Genomic DNA, 18699 nt, shown 5'->3' with positions numbered 1-18699 from the left:
TGTTATTACCTTAGTTAATTAGCCTACTATGAACTAACAAGAATGATCAAGGTACAATTGTATTGCTCAAATATTCATTCATGCAGTAAAAACGTATTACTGTCAGCTGCATGAACATATCAATGTTGAGAAAGCAAACACATCACTAGCTTTACACATGCTTGTTTTGTTATTTATTTCAGAAATCCTTGTGATATATTCAGTTTGTGCTGGTCTGACTTAAATAAAATAGTGTTTAAAAATTACTTTCTGTTTAAGTCAGTTTTGTGTTTGTATAGACCATAACGCATAAAAGGGCATTAATGGGAACATTAAAGAACTTTCTTTAAAAAAGTAACTAAAAAGTTACTTTTCACAGTAACGCATTACTTTTTGGTGCAAGTAATCAACAAAGTAATTGAGTTACTTTTTGAATGAAGTAACTAGTAACTGTAACTAGTTACTATTTCTTAGTAACTAGCACAACACTGATCACGAGTGGCTCAACAGGTAGATATATAGATAAACTCATCTTCCAGGCATTTGACCAACCAGGTTGACACTTCAGCTCAGCGTGAGAAATCGGGGGTGTGGCGTGTGAGCGTGTGAAACCAATCAAATGCGTGTATCACGGCCAATGCGTGAGTTGGCAGCTCTGACTGATAAAATATAGTAGAATAGAATAATAGTATAGGCTAATGTTGAAATTTATTCTTGTACAGATGGCGCTGTATTAAGCAGTAGGCCTACATGAAAAGTGTTTCTGTTGCTTCATGAAAACATCTGGAACATCTGTGTATTTGACAAATATCTAATCCACTTCGTCTGTGATAAAGTATGTAAACACAGAGTGAGCGTCACTATGGGAAGCAGAAAGTGTACGACTTGACACTTCGTTTTCAACTGCTCCCTGACTGCATGCGGCTACTCTCGCCGATCGGTCTGCACAGCATCACATGAAGTCGAACAGAACACAATTCGTCCGTCCGTCCGTCCACCGCACCGAGGTAGTTATATCAGTAAATCATGTTTGATTGATGATTTCATCGACAACTGAAGATTATATTAATTTATAAATAATTTGAGTAAATTAATTATTTTAAATATTTAATTTAAATAGGCATGACTACCATTGAAATTATTCACTCCAATTATCCACCATATCATGTATTTAGCAAACCTGTGAACGATGCAATTATTCTTCAGAGGGCCAGTGTTTCTTCATCTTGAATATGCCACTCACATCAACGCCCTTGTTATCTCATAACTTATTATCAAGGTTTTTTGCTTCAGATGTTTTCTCTGATTGTGACACTTTATTCCTAGCAGTAGGCCTATTACAAAAAATGTACCAACAGCAATAACACAAGTTTTCTTGTTAAACGCACTTTTATGTTCTACCAGAGCACTTTTATCTCAAAGCATTTTTTTTTTCCTTATTCCAAACTGAAATGATTGTTCTGGTTAGATCAGACATAGCTCAACTCCAACAGGTAAGCCTTTCTTACTCTGTCTCTCTCTCTCTCTCTCTCTCTCTCTCTCTCTCTCTCTCTCTCTCTCTCTCTCTCAGCTCGACACATGCAGGTGTCAGAAGCCGTCTCGCTGGCTTGTCAAAGCTGCTCTGCGCCATGTCTGGAGTGATTCATCTTGTTGCCAGGATCATTAACTTCCTGTTGGAAGGACTGACATAGAGAAAGTCAAAGCAGACTCGGGAAGAGCTGATGTGCCACCAAGCCTTCCATATTAATTAGATTGAAACTTTCTCTTATTTGCTTCTCTCCAACATGAGTATGTTTTTATTATGCTGCAAACGCACATATAGATATGAGAGATATACAGACTGAGAAAGAAAATGAGGATGTGATCACAGTGCACTTGTCTAAACAAACAGACTTATTGTGTTTTTAACTACAAGGAAATAATTTAGATTAAACAGACACTTGCGTCCACGGTTGTCCCATTATTAAACAGTCACTAGCGCCCTGATTGTCCCATTAGAGTAATGAGTTGCTGTCATTGATGACTAATTGCATCATTTCGGTAATGTTGCTTTTGTTTATTTTAGTCCTGGAATACGTTTACAGCGATCAATTTAGTTTTTTGTTCTTTTGTTCTTTTTCAACAATCATGCCCATCTGAAACCTTCAGTTAATTACCAATAAAATGCTAAATCTAATCAAATTAACCTCCTTTCCAGTACATTACGCTATCTCATTGAAAGTAATTGTATGGTGAACAAAACATTTTTGCATGCTCCTATGCATCGGGTTTCTTTTCTAATATTTTGTGAACAAAAATAAAAATTGGGTCATGTGTGTATCGAGTCGCTCTATATGTCCTAAGTACTGCTTTATTTGAAGTTTGCGCCAATGACGCTGAGACTAATGGTAGAAAATGAGTGGTGGATCATCTTGTGACCTTTCACTAGACCTCTATTGTTGTTGCCTGGTAACAAGATAATGCTTAGCTGCCCCTCAGCCATGTGCAGAAGGAAAGGGTCTTATTTTAAGAAATGGTTTGAAGGGAATCATACTGGACCTGGACTTAAAAACATAGCAGACTTACCTTTTTGTGCTGTGATGTGTACAGTGAGCATTGCTCTGGCTTCATGTGGTGTGTGGTTTCTCATATGCTGTTGAAAGAACCATAAATCCCCTGATATTGGAGAAAAAGGTTATGTAATTGAGATGCACAAGCCCCGTTATGAGGGGGATGCAGTGTTATGATAGCAGTATAGATACATTAATGTTAGTATTTTTTTTTTTCATTCAAGACAAATAATGCATATCTTTTGAAAAAAATAAAAAAATAAACAGCATTGCTGGAAAATAATACTACACACAGTAAGTGTACAATATGTAAATTTCTAATGCCTAAAACCCTTAAATTAACCAACATTCATTAAAATGTATTTGTTGTAGAAAAGTAGTTTTAATTAATTAATCTATCTTTTTGATATACCACTTTAAAAAATTGTTAACTTAAAAATGTGTGCAATTATATTCAAATCAAAATGAATTTTATTTTTTGATTGTATTTTTAAGTTATCTGACAACATATTTTTACAATCTTGGCTTGTGGAAGTCTATAGTGCTCCGATATCTTATATGTTTTGGCAAAAAAAAAAACTCGCCAAGATCATTTGTTGCGAAAATGTCACAGACAATTGAGCCCACGAATCCTTTGTGCATCAACACCACAATAGGGTTACTAAAAAGAGCATTTCTATGCAGAAAAAGTAAAAGAGGTACAGTTAATGTTATATTTCCAGTGTCTCCCCTTGATTAGTTTAACAGCTCGTTTGATCTTTCCCTGTGACTGAGGTGTTAAAGTAAAACACGCAGACGGGGGAGGGTACGCCGGCTCCCCGCTCCACCACATGCCTGTGGGGCACAAACATCTTAATGTCACACGGAAATTAAAACACTTTCCCATTACCCTGGCCCTGAATCTTAATTTGCTCTTCCACAAACTATACAAAGTAGGTGACAAGGTCAGTAAATTTTATTGAATAGGAGGTGAATGTTGACCTTTGAAGGCAGGAGTTAAAATAAGTCTTTAATTCCTATTGTGAACACACAACAGGCTTATGGGATTGACTTTTAAGCTGAGCACATACAGATGCTTTAGACTTGAATTGTTTTTAAATTGTTTATTGATTATCATGGGAGTAAATTGAAGAGTTTTACTTTATGAAAATGAAACCCGTGATTATTATGAAGCGGCAACATTTTCGGGTTCTGAAACAAACTGTAAGGATGCTCTATCAAGTGACGTACCTGCTGCCGACTTTATGAATTCTGTCCATCATCTTTTGTGCTTGACGCTCTGAGTCAAACAAAGAAATGCACGTCGGTAGCGGAACCCTGGTAACTCATGAGCTCTCCAAGACACACTTCACAACACAAAAAAATTTGGCACCTGTAATGCTATGTCAATACCTACTGACAGAAGACAAATGTTGTTATTGTTTTGTCATTTCAACATTAGCAGGAGATTTGGGATCTGCGGTACCCGTCTCAGCAGGAAAAGAATGTCAGCTAATATGAGGGCACTCAGAAAAGAGCACCATATTTCTTACAAGTGACAAACAGAAATGATTGATTTGGACTACTAAACATTGCCAATGGAACTTCTGAAGTCATGGAAGCTAACACTAGGACAGCAAGATGATGTTAGCTTTTCAGACCAGTTTAAGTAATAGAAACATAGTGCTCAAATATTGAGCATGAGACATGTGCTCTATTGAACAGCCATTATGCTGAAGTACTTCGGTGTGTTGAGCTATTGATTTGCTTAACTGTGCACTATTGCGTGTTGTGTAATTGACTAACTATGCAGAAAACACACACACATTCTCAAGTTGCATAATAAATTAAATGACTCCCTGGTCCATAACAAAACAATTCTATCTATCTGTCTATCTGTCTGTCTGTCTGTCTGTCTGTCTGTCTGTCTGTCTGTCTGTCTGTCTGTCTGTCTGTCTATCTATCTATCTATCTATCTATCCGATAATGAAAATTATATAATTACTAATATGTTTTACATTTTAATGTATGCATATTTAAAAAAAAAAAATTGTGAACTGTACCAAAATAATCAAAATGAATTTAACAAATCTTTAAAACATTTCCTGATGCATTGCTTTATTATTATTATTATTATTATTATTATTATCAAATCAAATCATTGTCAGAGCAAATAATAACTGTTCTTGGGCATTTTATATGGATTACAGATATTAGTGAGGAAAAAAAAATATTTGGACATTACTATACAATGATAGTGTCAATAAAATAAAAGAGAATGAAGAACACATAAGTCTACATAGAAAATACATAGAACAAGAAAGATGTATTTTATGAAAATGTTTAATTGAAAATACTGAAATCATTATGCAGTAAGTATAGGGTGAGTTTTAGTCATCTCAATGTCCAATTGTGACCCCACTGACCTGAATTCACCTTCTCATCGCGGGTTCCATGATGAATTATATACAAATATCTGGATTGTTTATCATTTACCAAAGAGCAGATGGAACATTTAACTGAAAGGATTTTAAATACAACTGAGGTATGCATCAGAGGGGATTATTCAGTGATCCTCATTTAGAAACAAATCAGTCCAATTAGGTTTGCTCCAAAGTGACTTTCCCAGTCATCCATCCAGGGAATTCTGCTGTTATCAATTAGAATTGTCGCTTCTAATCTGTGACAGCCTCCCAGACACTGGTCATTTCCCATTAGAGTCATTTTCCCCAAGATCCCGCTGGCCGATAGACATCTCTGACACTCAATAGAGGGGACGTAGAGGAGACAATAATTAAAGAGGTGGCATTTACTCCCAGTCAGGCTCTCTCAGAGATCTGAATCTGCAATTACCTTCCAGAAAATAGCATTGTCAGGACAGGGCTGGCGTTAATAATGGCTCCCATCTTAGGCTGGGATACTGGCCGCAATCGTTTCTACTGAAGCTGCACTTTGATTGTTTATCGCTTCACCCCAGGTTATCGTGCCACAGTAGTAAACGCTTAAAAAGAGAAAGCAAAAAAAAAAAAAAAAAATAGGTGAGGAGAGCCTGTTTATTTCAGGATGCATATCGCTAGTGTGGCAAGCTAGTAGTCAAAATGTATATAAGAAGAATGAAAACTTACTTTTTTATAAGAAAACTTACTTTTCTGTCTGTCTTCCATTGAGCCATTTTCTTATAGACATATACATTGTGTGTGAGAGAGAGGGAGAGCGACTCCAGGCATGCCCAAGTTTCCTGACACTTGATAAAATACAAAAGGACCATTTGCACAGAAGGCAATTAAAAGCTTTAGTGCTTCCTGCAGGCAGAGCGGTACTTTTGGAGCCCCAGTTGACACATGAGCCAGTACCTTATTGGAAAGGGCTGCCTTGTGCACTGAAATGGCACCGGTAATTTTCGCCAAAATAGGCTCCAGGTAGTAAATATGGGCCAAAAAGAAGGCATATGCATTAATCAATATGAAATTAGCCCACATTTAATTTGCAGAGGGCAGTCGAGCACCTGCCCATAAGTGTGATAAGCTGGATGTGGAGAATAGTTTTCAGAGCAGGGCAAAACTTCACCTGTTAAAAACTTCAACAGATGACTTATCAATGCCATTTATAATGATACACAAGAAACATGTTGTGTCCCTTGCATGTCTTTTAAGATGAAAAACTGATGGTATGAAAAGCTGAAGTTTGTGTATATTTGTTAATGTGGACACAGTAATTAATTTAGATTTTTAGGGTATTTTCCTTTCAATTAAATATAAAGGCTTATATTGATAAAATAAAAGACTGGACAATATATTGATAAAATGTTGATTAAAGATGTACTGTAATTCAGGGGCCGGTTGCATAAGACTATAGTCTTACAAGTTAGTCATTTTTTTTAAGACTGCACATAACTTTTTTAAGTCAGTTATAAAAATAGGTTGGTCCAATTTGATACCGAAAAGTAAAACTGTTTGCCTCTTGGTTAACTGCTATTGGTCAGACTAGTTCTTAAGACACATACCTGATGTGTATGCAACTGGCCCCAGATGTGTTTCTTTGACTTATTTCATTTCTCTGTCATTATTTAATTCAATTAAGACTAAATTCTGGCTAAAACGCATACATTTACATGGAATAATTAACATTTTAGATGTAGTGTTTTACATTGATGACACGTTTTTAAAAAAGCTAAATAATTTATGTATGTTCTGCAGGAATCCGATGACAGCTGGAATAAGTTCAATCCAGGGGGCATGTTAAAACGAGGCTTTAAATTAGTAAAGGGGAGCATCTTCCCCGGTTTCCCCCTATATGTGCCCAAAGAGTTTGTGACTTCTATAAGTCAATCCTTGAAAAGGTGGGGTTGACAAAACTAGAAGCGAGAGATAAGGTTGTCCCTGAATGCCTGTACAGTATACTGTACATAAGGCCATAATGAAGATGTAGTGTGAAGTAATTGATTTGCATGATTCTTGATCAATGTACTTGTTTGTCCAATTCACATATGTACTCGGCTTGGCTTCAGCAGAGTTCATCCACTATGCTCATACTTCACAAATATGCCAATTCTGTCCAGTCAGCTGGTCATTATTTCAAAATAAACCCAACGGGATCCCAGGATCCCACGGAGAAGTGGAGGCGTCTTCTATCATCCTGAATGGGATTATTTTGTTACAGCTGATTATTCCACAAACAAACAATAAATAAGGCATATTGTTTTATATTGATTTAAATATTTAAATAAATATGTTCCCAGCGGAAAGGTTTCATCGTCTCACAGCTTATTACTTTTAATGGTTAGACCATGAAAATGTTTTTAAAAAAATATTGTAATTATATTTAAGTTTTTATTTAATATGTTTACATTTTTAAGTTTTATAGTAGTCTTCTTTAATGCTTTGAGAAAGCTGAGATAAGCACCAACTAAAACTTGTTGTTTCAATTTGACCTCAGAATAACTTTGTTTGGCTTAAAATGCCATTGGCTGCCGTAACTCGCTATCAGTAAAGGGTGCAGCGGAGACAGTCACTGACCTCTCTCTGCTGGCTGTGTCCTCCAGATCTGTCTCCTGCGCTGCACAGCGGCTCCTGGTTATTCAGCTCTGCAGTCGGCTCCTGCTCTTTATCACCCTCCAGGATCAGCAATCGCTCACTGACCACTCTCACATTAATGCATCCCGTCTGAAGAGCTGTCCACGGTCCTCCCAAAGCGCAGAAAATACAATAGGAAAAGTCCAACACGGTAGCTGTTGCGAAGAGGGAAGAGGAATGTTTTATAAGTGACAGTCTCTCTGTGATAAGGCCAATGCTGGGCAAATTCAGCAAAGCACATTCATACATGTGAATCTGGAATTGAAAGGTAAATCTGGAAAGCTAGTGGATATGTCAGTGTTTAAAATGTATATTTGCAGTTCTGGATGCTGATTGGACAATATGGCATTACAGCAATGCCAGACACACAATGTACTGTAGTGGCTAACAGTTATGACAAAAACACCTGTTTAACATATTGAGTTCTGGTTTGTTTTATTTTATTTTATTATATATATATATATTACATATATCATATACATCTACACTACTGCTCAAAAGTTTAGGTTTGGTAAGATGTTTAAAAAAAAAAAAGTCTATTGTGCTCACCAAGGCTGCTGTCACGTATTATTTTAGGGTTTGATTTATGTTCATGTTTCAAAAAGTATAACTTTATGCCATTTTGTACAAAATAAAAGTTTTTCAAAACAAACTTCCTGGTGAAACATTAAAGTAGACTAGTGTGTTCAACAGTGCAAATTCTTTTCATATTTTATATAATATTGTGGCAATTATTCAAAAATAATGCTTTTTTTACTCAAAAAATTAGATGCATACTCTCAGATAAATGAGAGATTAATCAAATGCAAATAGAAATATAAAACCAGTCCTAATTGAAAGAAAACAAGTTGACAAAAATATCGAATCCAATATTGGGTGATAATATAGTATAATGAGTGATTTATAAGCTATTTTTTTGTAGGCCGGTCATTCTTGACTGGGAACACTGGTGGCAACCCCCAACCCCCCCCTAAAAAAGTAAAAAAAAAATGGTCAAAAAACATTTGAGAAGTTATACCCTTTGTGAACAAAGTTACCAAGTTTCAAAGCGATAACATTAACTAGCATTTTTTGGAAAAAGAAAATTTTCTCTGGGTCAAAATGACCCGAACACAACCTGAGGGTTAAGTCATGCCATCGTTGTGTTTTGTTTATTTGTATTTGTTCAAGTTTTGTAAATATAGCTGCACTTGGGTTGTATTTAAAATTCAGTAAAACCAGTAATATTGTGAAATATTATTATTACAAATTTACAGTATTATTAACTGTCATTACTCCTTCAGAAATCATTCCATGTTTTATAATTTTATAAAAAGAAAAGCATTTATTTTTGTAACAGTGTATATTTACTGCAACTTTTGATAAATGTAATGCATCCTTGCTGAATAAAATGCATTAAATCTTACTGACCCCAAACTTTGAACGGTATTGTGTATTTATACTATTCTAGTGGAATGATGGGACAGTTGCGACTTAATGAATTTGATGACAATTAAATAGCAATGTTTTTTTATGAAACTTTTATTTTTGTATTGTTTTTATTACATAACCATTTTAGTAATAAGGCACTCTGGGTTTTGTGAATAAATATTGTGAATATTTTTTATATAATTATTTTGCTCTTACTATATTCAGAATATAGCACACCTTCTCGTACTTTATTGTTAATGCTTGCTTAAATGATCTATTAAGGCGCATTTTAAAGGACACAACTGGACATACAAATGACAATATGAGAGCAAGAGAGAAAAGAACATTCCATTTTACATTTGTCATATTATATCTTCATTTTATCCCCAAAGCAAATTAAGCGGAGAACTGATTCTTACTCTTACCTGCCCAGCATCGAGTAGCAACAAATGGTAAACAGCATTGTGGCATATACAGTACACTTAAGCTACCCCTGTCCGCCTCACTCCAGGGTGGAAATACAGATTTAGACACAAATAAAATACAGGCTCTGAGCTAACCTGTCATAGTGTGAGATTAGAGGGAGAGAGGAGCCGACAGGAGCTTGTCAGAGTGTAGTCAGCCTAGCAGAAAGCAGCTACATGAGTTGGGCCAGAAGAAAGGAACGTTATCTTTCGGCTCCTTAAGTAATAAAATGTACACCTGCCATGGCTCTGATATACCATCTTCTCCTCTCGAACCGCTCACATTCTTGCTCCCCTAAGTGCGGGAATGTTGAGAGACTTTCAATTTTCCAGATGGCTAACTAACAGAATTTCCCCATCTTGGTGAAACAGTAATTAGTTGTCGGATTTAAATTTTTTTTAATCCCTTTGAATTTGATCAAGAGATAATAGATAGTTAAATTAAACTTCAATTTAGTTATGTTGCTTGTTAAAAAAAATTGTGAATAGATTTCACTCTCTAATCTTTAATAATCCTGTATGCATCTAAATGCAAAACATTTTATAGTGACAATGGACATAGTGACAAATTTGACAACCAAATTTGTTTTGCTGAAGAGGGTAAAATTGTTTCTGAAGTGCAGTACTTCTCTGCTAATATGAACTGGGGAAAACATTCTCTTTTTTTCTGCATTCTAGTAAAATTAGTACCTAATTTCAATATGAAGAAGACCTATTAATAATAGGGAGCAATATGTGCAATTTCTCTCATCATTCTATGGGAAATGAGCTATGAAAAATGATTGTAATTGTCAGTGGACATCTCATCTTGATAGAGCATCTGCTCTGGCTCTTAATGCTATCAGCCCTGTTATAGCCCAAAAGAGCTAAAAGGTTGACAGGGGAGACATGCAGAGGAAAACGGTTTGTGAAACACCAGAGGACAACAGAACTTAAATGAAACATTTCCTTAATATAACCTTTCTTTCATATTTCCATTTAAAATTTCTATTTAAAATCTGAGCATTTGGAAAAATTGTGCTATCTCTGGCAACCGCACAGTCTTTTGTGTCAAATCTTTTGAGTCTTTTGTGTCAAAACCAGCAGATTTCTACTGATGAAGAAATCACCACTGAATGCACAATCCATGCAATCATTGTTTAAATCCAATTCTTATTTAACACAGACAAGGGTCTTTAAAGGTGCAATGTACAAATGAATCCAGTGAAATTCAGGACTGGTTATGTGCACAGTTCTCTGTCATTTACAATGTGTTATGATTGTTAAAGTCTGTGTTCATCCATCCAAATATATTTAATGTGTATTTTCTGTCCTAGCACACCTTGTATTTGCTCACTGTTTAAAATGACATCTAATGTCTATCTAATGTTATCTAAATGTCTATCTAAATCTGTTTGTTCAGTGGCTTAAGCACTTGATCTGTACAATGTTATAAAACATCTGTAAATGTTTCTATATGCCTGGGCTCAACTGAGGAGTCGTGGATTAGGGAGAGAAGGAACACTCAGATGATCTGAACACTGGGCCAGTCTCTGCCATGCTTCTACGCAGCCAACACAGTTGTTAAAGAGATTAAAGGGGCTGCATGCACGGACTCTGGGAATGATAGATTTAGCAGGATCAAGCTCATTATACATGCAGAGAGCTGTTAGTATGTGTGTGTGTGTGCGTGTAGCTCTGCTAGCTCGGGTGTGAAATGTGTGTGGCTCTGAGAGGCTGCAAGGCTCCCACTGATCCAGCTGTGCACATCACTGCCTGTCCACACCGAAAAAGAAACATATTGCTGCTTTATTTGCATATAATGATGGATGCATGGAGACTACAGTCTAAATTAGATGTGTGTGTATTGGATAAATATATCAGCAGTTAAATTTTTTCCCTAACAAAGACTGAACTGTTTGTGTCCTTCATCTTTAGTCTTTTTTAACTGAGTTTTGAAACTTCCCTTAAATGCATTTAAATTAAATTCAACTTAGACTTTCAAAGGAAAATTGTTAAAGTCAAGGACAATGAAATGTTCCATCCAATAAGCAGAACAACTCATTTTCCTGTAAGGTTAACTGTCATGACATCTGCACTGAGTCTGGAGTCATAAATGTACTGTATAGATGTACTGTTATGAATCTGACTATATTTAGGGCTGTCAATATGTAACAGTTGTAATTACATGATATGCAGATTAATTAATCAAATGATCAAATTATTGTGGCATAATATGCTAAAAATAATATGCCCCGCCCCCCAGCTCGCCTCGGCTAGGCTCGACTCGACTCGCCGATGTTTGGTTTTCCACTGTGTAAAAGTTGTACCTGTACCTGCTTTCGGGTACTTTTTTTCGTACCACCTCCGGCGAGGTTCTAAGCTGTCGCTTTTCCACTACACAGTACCAGCTCGCCTCGGCTCGGCTCGGCTCGACTCGACTCGCCTTTGTTTGGTTTTCCACTGTGTAAAAGTTGTACCTGTACCTGCTTTCGGGTACTTTTTTTCGTACCACCTCCGGCGAGGTTCTTATGGCGCTTTTCCATTACCAGTACCAGCTCGACTCGACTCGACTCGCCTTGGCTCGCCTCGACTTTTCTTCATAATTGTGTTAGCCTACGTAGTTTTAAGGAATGGTTATGGGTAGGTTTAGGGGTAGGAGTAGGATTAGTGGCTCAAAATATTTTTTAATGCTATATTGTTAATAAAACTGCCATTTACCTACACATCTCTGTCCATTACGTTTTATCCTTTTTATATTCTGTATAAAATGGATATGTTTAGGTTTTGGGAGTAGGATTAAGGGATCTTGTTACATTTATCTTTAAAGGTGAAAGTATACAGATATCTTTAAGATATGAAATATACGTAAATAGTTAACGTTTTGTAGCTGTAAAAACGTAATAATGTATACGTTTAAATGTTGCAAATACGTCAATATTATACGTTTCAGCATCTATCCAAACGTACAAAAACTTACGTTTTCTATCTTTGAAAATAACGTATTAATACCTACGTATTAACAATGAGACCAGGCTGCTATATTAGGTTAAGGACCAACGTAATAGCACTGCTTATATGTTGGCATGTAACGTATTTTGCGATTTGCAAAATAGTTTCCTCAGAACGTATTTCATGTGAATAACATCCTGAAATATATTTTATTTAAATAGTTTTGTTTCTTCTCATTTTTAATGTTTTGTGTTGCATTTTCTGTTATTTAGTTCATGTTTATGGTATTAATTTAGTGTCATGAGTGTTGCCCTGGTGTTTTTTCTTTCTTTCTGTGTATATGACCCTGCACTGTAATGCAAGTATTGGGCTTGTTTTATGGACTTACAGTGAGCTCTGATTCATCATGTGGCTTTTTATTGTACCACCATTATTATTATATTGCTTAGCAGTGCATTACAAGGAATAGTTCACCCAAAATTTTCTTCAAAATATCTTCTTTTGTGCTCAGTAGAAGAAAACAATTCACAGGTTTGGAACAACCTAAGGGTGAGTAAATGATGACGGAATGTTCATTTCTGAGTGAACTAACCTTTTAAGCTAAAAATCATTTGATTTGGAGATTTGGTAGTTCAGGTGTAGTAGTAGTTATTTTATGAATAACTAAAAGTATTCATCATAGTGGCTCACAGAGAGATTACAAATATAAAAGAAGACAGGGAGAGAAAAAGCATTCAGAGTTCATCAATGTTCATTCAGCTGGCTTAGAAAACTGATAGAAAGTCTGTATTTTGCTGTCATCTGATGTCTGTCAGTGGCTTGATTAGGTCAGTTCAGGGTCAGCTGGTCACACTTTTATTTTCCATGGTCATCATTACATGTCTTGCCATTCAGCCTGAAAGAGACTTTTTGCAACATATCAAAAATAATAATAGCAATGTCTTGATAGCACTGACATCTAGTTTAGATGTGGCAGATGTTAGATGTACTTTTTATTTAGAGTTGTCATTCTAAATATCTTTCAGTGATTGTTTTTCTTACTGAAAATATTGTGGCCTGTCTGCCGATTATTCAATTAAATCGATTATTTCATTAATTGGTTAAATATCACCTCTATTTTAATATAATAGCAGCATAAGAGGACAAACATGCAAGAGAGTTAGTATTTGGATTTGGTAAAAGTTGTGTCATTACTTGTAGGTTCCCATGATCTTCGCTTTAGAATACTGATCCAAGTAATTAGTAATTTAGTCTTTTATGAAGATGTAGTAACACTTGAGTCATTACTATCCAACACCTTACAAAATACTTGAGTCATTACTATGATCTTCACTTTAGAATTAATTATATGTATTATTCACATTAATTATGAACCTATAAATAATAGTTCAAGTCAAGTCACCTTTATTTATAGCGCTTTATACAATACCGATTTTACAGTGATAACAGAAAAAAATATGCATTTTGGCTGTTTTTCAACTGATGTCAGTTCAGTGTTGATTCAGTTCTGTTGCAAAGATCATCAATTATTAAATTAGTTTTTTTTTTAAATATCTATAGAGCAGTTCAGTTCTCATACAACAGCGTTAGTACAGTCAGATCAATAATATTCTTGAATATTAAGTGAAAATTAATTTTTTTTTTTACCTCTATAGGAGGTATGGAAAAATAGAAGTGATTGAATTGCTAATAGTAAACTACCAAATGACCACTATTACTTACTAATTCCTTAATCAGAGTTTATTGTTAGTTACTAGAAGTTACTAGAATGTTAATATTGCATTACTCAATTGTTCCTGCACTGTAAAAAAAAAATCTGTTAAATTTACGGTAAAAATACTAATATCTGTTTTATACCACTGTAATACACTGACAACCACCAATCACAATGGTTATGCTCATCACAAGTAGCTTTTCCACACGCTGAGAAAGTTAATACTAATATAGTGCCATTCACACAAACACTAAGTAAACACCATCATGGTAACACACATGACATTTTAAAAATGCAATAAACATTAATTTAACAATGTTCATTAAATGTAACATAAAACCCTAATGTACATAATTGATTAGAAAAAAACGTACTCGGTTACTAACGTAACATCGGTTCTCTCTAGATGAGGGAACGAGTGTTGCATAAGCTAGCTTACGCTACGGGAAAATCCCTTTTCTCGAGAATACTGAAGCCAAAAAATTATCCTTAATTTTACATTAATTTAAAACGCTTTGCTGCACAGAGCAGACCTAGGCGAGGCAGCTCGCACGCCTATTGGTTGCTCTGCGGCAACTGCTGCAACCTATGGTGGGACTGTACTGTGGGACAGTAAGCACCAATGAGGGCGCGGGCGCCCGCGCGCGTCATGTCCCGCCAGAAGGGGCGTGGCTTATGTCTATATAAGCAGAGTCCAGATAGGGTGTTCTTTGGTTTTTCATACTGAAGCGAAACCAGAACGCAGCACAAGCACAGCAGGGTTACGCAACACTCGTTCCCTCATCTATAGAGAACCGAGGTTACGTTAGTAACCGAGTACATTCTCTTACGAGAGTACTCTCGTGTTGCGTAAGCTAGCTTATGCTACGGGAACCCAATGTAAAGCGCCGTGCGTGCTAAGGTCGTCCACACATGGCCCCAAGGGCATGTGCCCAGGGTACACAGGATAGTGGGTAATGTCTAGGCCAACGAGGCATGGGCCTAAGAAAATAACATACCCATATGTATGTTTTAATGGAATGGGTGCTTAGCACAGTATAGCAGTCAGGATGGACGAATTCAGCCTGAGCTGCATGACGAAATAATAGCCGCTTTCCGACCAAGTAGTTACAGGAACTTAGTTAAAGGAACTGTCCACTTCTAAACAGTTCTAAGAACTACTCTCCCCCAAACTCGGTTTTGCTGTTTGCGTTCGCACTGGCCAAGTGGCCATAGGAACTGGTAGGAGGGGTAAGGGAGTGACGCAAGCACGGCGGCGGTGGCGCCACATACAACAACAACAAACCAGCATGGAGGAGGCTATCGGAATGTTCCTGTTCTGCCTTGCCGGGACCTTAATAACGAGTACGAACGCCGGCGTTTAAAGACTATGCTTGAGTTCTGTACAGAGAAACACAGAAGACGAAGGCTCCAGCGTAATATGATCTTAAGTTATATAATGGAAGAAGATAGAAGAGCAGAGCGCAGGAGGCAAACAAAACGACGGGTAAGTTTAGCAAGCATTAGCAATTAGCTGGTTGAATGCGTTATGTTTGTCTTACATTATGAGTTAGCATAGCATACATAGGCGAATTGCAACAGACAGTGAAGAAAATGTGTTGACAGTGGGCGTGACTTTATAAGTTGAACCAATCAACGTAGACCTAGGGAAAGGGAACTAAAAAAGTCCTCGCTCGAGACTAGGTACTGAAAGAGTTATAGGAACTACGGTCTGAGGAACTAAAAAATCCCCAACTTAGTCCGGTCAGAACACACGAAAAAAAAGGGTTATAGGAACGTTAGGTTCTAGGAACTGCAAAAGTCCCTCCGGTCGGAAAGCGGCTAATGGTACAGTCTGTCAGTCAGGACGTTTTTTAGACTGAAAACACCTTAGCCTGTAGGGCAGGAACTTCCAGGTTGTAAAACCTTATAAATGTAGACGGAGAGGCCCAGCCTGCCGCCATACAAATATCCTGGAGTGAAACCCCACTGGACCAGGCCCATGAAGAGGCCATGCCTCTAGTGGAATGGGCCCTAACGCCTAAAGGGCATCGAAGGCCCTTAGACTTATAAGCCAGAGCGATAGCGTCAACTATCCATCTGGAAAGGCTCTGTTTCGAGGCGGCTAGCCCTTTGGTGCGGCCGCCAAACGAAGCAAAAAGCTGTTCTGACTGCCTGAAAGCAGCCAAACGCTCAACGTATATCCCTGACTGGGCAAAGAAGATTTACGCCGTTCTTACTAGGGGTGGGAGAAAAAATCGATCCATCGATGCATCGCGATTCTCTCTCCAACGATTCTGAGAATTCCAGAATCGATTCTGAGCTTAGTTTTTAACCAGATGTGCGATGACGTTGAGTTTGGTTTAGAAACACCCGTATTCTGCTTGATTCCAATTCCTCACACACATACACCACTCAAACCTTCCGTAAAATAGCCTAATCTTTCATAAAGTTCGGAAAGGTTGAAGCGAATTACAAGGACATTCACAGGCTTCATTGCACACGCTGTGAGAGACGCGCGCTTTCTTTGATGTTACACTTGAAGTGTGCTGTCTCGCCCGTCGGTATTTTCCTTACAAATGCTCTACGAAGTCATCATTTATGTGGTTTGGAATGCAGTGGACTTATATATTTAAAATATGAACCTCACTAACAGAAGGCTTCTTTCAATTTCAAATGCTGACGCGCGCTTTGTTTGTGAGACTGCTCGCGTGTAGTGCGAGCAGTCTCACTGCGACTCCGTGTAGTGGTTTAATGTACTTGTGCAAAATTAACGTAAACACAGCCAGTTATGTCTTAAGGGATTAAACGAACAGGACACACCGCATTACTTCTTTTATTTCAAAAGAGATCCGTGCGTGAATACAGCTTAATAGATCTTCCGCAGTCTATGATGTCATAGTAAAAAACAACAGTAAAGATGAAGAAAAATCACTCACAGTTCTTGAATGGAAAACGTTCAGATAATCTATAGGCTACTGAAAGCTCTTTTTGTTTGTTGTTTGTTATATTTTTCTATGCTCCTCTTTATTATTTGTTATATTAGTTTAAAATTCTTAACATACAACTGTTTTAATAAAAATAATTTGTAATTATTTTTTAAAAACTACTTAAAGCTGCTGTCCGTAACTTTTTTAAGTTAAAAATAATCCAAATTAATTATTTTTAAAAAAACATCTTCAGCCAGTGTTCAAAACTATCTGCTTGCCATAGCTAGATTCAAAACGGTTAGCTTGTAATAATGATTTTAATTCCAGTGGTACTGGTGGGTTTTCGCGGGAAATTCGAGCATGTCTTTGCGTCATTACGTCACACCCGTACATATAAAGAAGGAGTTTCGGCTAGCCGGCTATACTGCGCGTGAGGAGATGTAGAGATAGGCTTTTCTCGCAGCACTTTACATGATTAAACTTATGGCGGATCCAGAAAGATCCAGACAACAATCATCAGTGTCAACTGGAGATTAACCAGTTATAAAACCCAAAAGACTTCGTTCTTCGGATTTAAGGTGGAAAGAGAAAGAAACCGTCTCATGCGAACACAAGGATACACATCGGTGTCAAATAAGTCTCACTTACAACGACTTTGTTGCTAAGAACTTATTTATTTAACAGAGCCCAACAGACACAGTCTCACTCCCTCTGTATTTGTCTTACAGCTACCAAGTCCCGCCCCCTCTTACTCTCGGGTATTCTATTCCCTGGATAGGTTGTCAATCAACATATATAATAACCTATTCTCTATGACACCTCCCCCTTTAACTTTTCTAAAGAAACACATTGTTGTAACCATAGTTCCTTTTCTAACTAGCACTTGACCATATTCATTTGAACTATAATGAACATTTTAAACATTCGACAGTTTCTCTTTTGTCAAATAAACATTTAACCTCTCACTCATTCAAGATGCATAACTCACCTACACTACACATAAAACATGCATAGATTTCCAATTTACTTTAACTATAAATTTAGTTTGACAGTTGGTTTTATTACTCTGCCGGACCTGGTCACAGTTACTCCTTGTGTCTCACTCGGTGTCTGCGACATTGGCTGATCCACGCTGCTGATGTGCAGTTTTTCAAGCTTCTGCGGGCTTTTCGCTGTCGTTTCGCAGTTGTTATCAGCATTTAGACATTTAGGCACTTTCTGTAGATGTCTGCGGTTCCGCCTCATCTCTCCTTCCCCCTTCGGTGCCTGCACCACGAATGAGCGCGGTGCACTCACTTGCGTTTTGATCTGCACTGGACCTTTCCACGACTTTTCCCCGTCCTGTTTCATCATCACCAGATCACCTGGCTTCAACTCGGGTAATTCACGCACTCCATGTCTCCGATTGAAGTAGAAGGCTTGTTGTGTTTTAGCCAAAGCGTCCCTTTCTCTCACCATCAGTCTATTTGCCCACTTTGGCTGCAGGTTTTTCTTCAACGTAGGCAGTGTAGTACGAATTTTCCTGCCGATCAACAATTCGGCAGGGCTTACCCCTGTAGATGAATGTGGTGTTGCGCGGTAACACATCAAAGCGAGGAGCGGGTCATCCTGTCTGAGGATGCGTTTGGCTACTTGGACCGCGCGCTCGGCATGTCCGTTTGCCTGCGGGTTGTGCGGGCTCGATGTGACATG

This window comes from Rhinichthys klamathensis, unplaced genomic scaffold, assembly GCF_029890125.1.
Source record: "Rhinichthys klamathensis goyatoka isolate OS25496 unplaced genomic scaffold, OSU_Roscu_1.1 h1tg000021l_1, whole genome shotgun sequence".
In the NCBI taxonomy this organism is placed as follows: domain Eukaryota; kingdom Metazoa; phylum Chordata; class Actinopteri; order Cypriniformes; family Leuciscidae; genus Rhinichthys; species Rhinichthys klamathensis.
This window is presented reverse-complemented; position numbering follows the sequence as displayed.